This window comes from Capsicum annuum, chromosome 2, assembly GCF_002878395.1.
Source record: "Capsicum annuum cultivar UCD-10X-F1 chromosome 2, UCD10Xv1.1, whole genome shotgun sequence".
Lineage (NCBI taxonomy): Eukaryota > Viridiplantae > Streptophyta > Magnoliopsida > Solanales > Solanaceae > Capsicum > Capsicum annuum.
Window position 1 is genome coordinate 83,428,873 of NC_061112.1, and position 4,736 is coordinate 83,433,608.

Sequence of the window (4,736 nt, forward strand, 5' to 3'; positions counted from 1 at the left end):
TGATCTTTTGACAGTCCGACCTTTAAAAAAGTTTTTTTACAATCTCTCCTAAATGGATGATGTTGGTCAAGAAACATTCTGTGACAGTCAAACCATGATGTTTTTTTGACCATGTTGTAATCTAAAGGATTATGTTTCCTCTATACAATAAGTATAAGCAAACTTACCTGCAGTACTACATCCTGATAACATAGATATGATGAAAAGCCACTGATTATCCACATCAAAGTTGCCCTCAATTAAAAAGTTAATTTTTTTGGAGATATCAAATGTTTCTACACGTGTCTCCCATAACAAGGTCAATTCCTTTATTAGAGGTTACAGATAAACATCAATTTTATGTTTGGGATTGTTTGGCCCTGGAACAATGACGGTTAAGAAAATATAAGCCTCTTTTATGCACATCCCTGAAGGTAAATTATATGGAGCGAAAATTACTGGCCATGAAGAATATTTTCTCCCAAACTGACTGAATGGCTGGAAATCATCAGTAAATAACCCCAACATTACATTTCTTGGTTAATCGGCATGAGTTTTAATGAATTTCTTCCAAGCTTCAGAGTCTGATGGATGATGCATTACACCATCCTCTTTTATATGTTCATGATTCCATCTTATGTCAGCAGCTGTAGTATGGGATGCATATAATCTCTTCAATCTAGGAATCAAAGGAAAATAATACATCCTTTTATAAGGGACCATTTTCTCTTATGAGAGCCAACTCAATTCTTATACCTCTTTTTGCCACAAAATTTACAAGAGGTAAGATGTTCATCGTCTTCCCAATACAACATACATCCCGATTCACAACAGTCAATATTTTCAACCGGTAAACCTAAGCTACGTTCTAGCTCCTTAGTCTGATAATAATGATCAAATAGTAGGTTATCTTCCCATAAAGCCTCTTTAAACAAATGCATCATTTGGTTACAACCCCTTTGTGACATAACATTCTCCATCTTAATATTTAACATTTGAGAGATTACTGCAAGTTGAGAGAAGGGAAGAATCAGGATATAATTTTACATCAGCAGTGTGCAACAAATCATAAAATTTTTGGGACTCTAAATTATGCTCCTCGTCCATCAAAGTTTCATGTTCCTCCTCAATTGAAGGTTAATACGGATGAGATGACCTTGGTTCAGTATTGTTGTAAGGTTGCCAACTCGAATTATGTTTAGAGTTGGGACCAGCAGCATCCAAAATCATTTGTCGATATGGAATATCATATACCAATTCAAGTTGAGAACCATTGTTCAAATCATTATCAAAGAAATCTCACCGATCACATCTTTTTCTCCTTGATGTTTCCAAACAAAATAGTCCTTATCAAATCCATCATGAAGAAAGTGATATCTAACAATTCCAACATCCTTGTATTTAATGTTGTGACATTTTTTACATGGGCATCAAATGTTGTTACCACTCATGTACTTTTATTTAGAACATCCAACCTATCATACATCCATCCACGCTGTAGATTATTCATATTCCTATAAAATTCGTCATAAACAACACCGTTAGAGTTTTATTTTTCAATAATTCATACATCTAGTATTATAAATAAAATGAAGAAAAAAATAAAATATCTTAACAAACTAGAATATGTCATTCTATTTTTACAAGAAAATAGAATATATCAGTCACTTTTTGCTAAATAAACAAGAAATCACAAACTGAATATATCATTCATTGTCCTTCTTAATAAGGGTTGGAAAAATTTTTAATTACTAACAAAACTGAAACTTCTAACTTTACAATCATAAGGCATGAGGCAAAAGCTCCCAACAACAAGAATAGAACATCAAATTTCAGCAAATTACATACCCAAAATCTGAACATTAAACAAAACCAAAAAATAAGTTGCAACTTTATTGGCAAAGAAAAAAAAATAAAGTTTACAACTTTAACACATAATTACATCACAAAAGTTAAGAATAAATGAATTGATTTTATTTGAATGGTGAATCAGATTAAAAATAAATCCTCAACTGTATGTAGACTATTAAGGCATCAGAATGTTCATGGTTGCTCCTTTTCAAGCAATCAATAAGTAAAAGAAAATTGAGACGGTTTCATGAATACTCAAAAACACAAATGACAACAGAGAAACATATTAAAAATGAATTCAAAATCATTTAAAAGGGAAAATGTGATAGTACCAGATAGCTGCTAGCTCACTTTCTGGCACTTGCTGGTATCCTTCGTGGGTCTCTCTAAAAATTCAAAGCACAAAAACACCATCAGATTAAGAAAAACAACAACAACATATACCAAGTGTTATCCCACAAATGGCATCTGTGGAAGAATAAAGTGTATGTAAACCTTACCAGGCTATTTCCGATAGACAGTATATCATAGTAATTAAGAAATCATGGCAAAATACTATAGAAAACTCAATTGACAATTTCTCAAGGCATTACTACAATCTTCTAGAAACATGAAAACTCTACATAACTTTTATAGTCTGCACAACTATCTACACAATTGACAATTTCTCAAGGCATTACTACAATCCTCTAGAAACATGAAATAATACTTTACAAACATGAAACAGTCTACTCAACAATAGAGAAAATGATTATGACAATTACACAATTGTAGAGGAAAATGAAATATAGTATATTTTGCTGTTTACAAAGAATTAGATTAACAATAAATAAAAATGACCCAAATGACTCTATGTTTTCTACTTTTTTGAACATGTAACACACTAAGTACAACCTCACATAATCAGTATACACAAAAAGGTGAAAATTAAACCATACAAATAGAAAATTTGTTGAAGAAATTTGAGATTGATGAACATGCAATAGAAAATACCAAAAACCCCACAAATAGAAATTTTGAGAAAAAATACGGTTCCCATTTTGATTAAATAACCATTAATCGAACTTTTTAATACAATAATAGAACAACCCTAAGTGAGAGCGCTCAAACAACCCACAAATAGAACCTAACATAATCAGTGTACACAAAAAAGTAAAAATTATACCACACAAATAGAAATTCTTTTAAAGAAATTTGAGATTAATGAACATGCAACAGAAAATATCAAAAACCCCACAAACAGAAATTCTAAGGAAAAATCCAGTTCCCATTTCGAGTAAATAACCATTTATCAAACTTTTTAACACAATAATCGAACAAACCTAAGTTAAAGAGCTCAAACAACCCTAAATCTATCATTTACAAGTGACTTTTAACTTAGAAATTAAGAAATTGAAAGAGGAAAAACAATTCACATTACAAGATTTAGAATCGTACCTCTAATTTAGATTTAAAATTGAGAGTTTAATAGCCTTGTTGATTGAGATTGAGCGATTCCCTTTTCTCAATTGAGAGAAAAAGGAAAGGAGAGTCTGTTTTGAAAAGAGGTGGAGGATGCCTACGTGTTGGAACAAAGTGAAATAAAAAAGTTTGCCCTAATATTTAATTGGTGGGGTGACGGATTCAACAACAGATATTATATATGTTGCTAATTATTTATTAAAACTTTAAGAACAAATACCTCAAAATACCTTTTTCCATTAGAATAATTTCTAATATATTTTTTAAAATGGTAAAATAATTCTAGTGACAGTATTTTCATTGCTATTTCTGTCTCCACCATGTCAAAAATTTTTTTCTCCCTTTTATGTCGCTAATTTTGTTACCAAAATAAAGGCACCAATATTTACCACCAAAATATAGCAACATATTTTACTTTCTATCGCTAATCCGTCACTAATTCGGCTGCTAATTTTATTTTAATTAGCGACAAAAGTTCTATTTTGTTGCCAATGCATCGTTAATTAGCGACGGACAAGGACTTTTGCCACCAATCTATTTCTAAATTTTGTTTTATTGTAGCGACATTGAACACAGAACCTGCCTTGACAACGAAGCACACCATATCCCCCTTGGGAGAAAACCTTCACCTTTTGGTCTTTAACTGCCTCTTTCAACTTAACTAAACTAGGATCTCTATCTTATTTTTCTTTTACTTCGGCAACCAAATAATGAAGATTCCAAACTATTCTAACCCATATACTACCCTTAGCTTAATCAATCAACCGAGCACCTAATCTAGCAAGCTAATGAACCTCGTTAACTAACTTCTTCTTCTCTCCCTCAACATGAGCAATACTACCCATGGATAATCTAATAAGGGCATCTGCCACTACATTGGCCTTGCCCAAGTGATACAAACATACCTATATCATAATCTTTCAATAACTCAAGCCACCTTCTCTCACGAAGATTTAGATCTTCCTACGTGAACACGTACTGTAAACTCATATGGTTAGTGATCACATCAACATGAGCCCCATAAAGATAGTGCCTCCAAATATTCAAGACAAAAACAATAGCTGCTAAATAAAGATCATGGGTAGGATAGTTCTTTTCAGAGAGTTTAAGCTATCTAAAGGCGCAGGCTTTGACCTTACCTTTTTGAATCAATACACAACCAAGACCAACTTTAGAAGCATCATAGTATACAACGAACCCATTTGTGCCATCTAGTAGTGTCAAAATTGGAGCAAAAGTGAGTCGAGTCTTTAACTATTGAAACTTTTCTCGCAAGAATCTGACCACTAAAATTTGACTTTCTACGGAGTCAATCGATACATAGGAGATGCAATAGAGGAAAACCCTTCAAAAAATCATCGTAATATCTAGCCAAACCCACTAAACTCTTGATATCTAATAGGGAGATGGGTCTAGGACAGTTTCTCACTGCTTCGGTCTTTTAA

General features: G+C 32.4%; 1 long non-coding RNA gene across 1 annotated transcript; it reads right to left on the reverse strand.

The window, feature by feature from the left end:
- Positions 1 to 359: 359 nt before the first annotated feature.
- Positions 360 to 3,447, reverse strand: LOC107860980. The gene is made up of 3 exons (XR_001671686.2): positions 3,268 to 3,447; positions 2,163 to 2,216; positions 360 to 1,493 (listed from the first exon to the last, which is right to left on the reverse strand). It is a non-coding gene; the product is annotated as an uncharacterized LOC107860980 (long non-coding RNA).
- Positions 3,448 to 4,736: the final 1,289 nt, after the last annotated feature.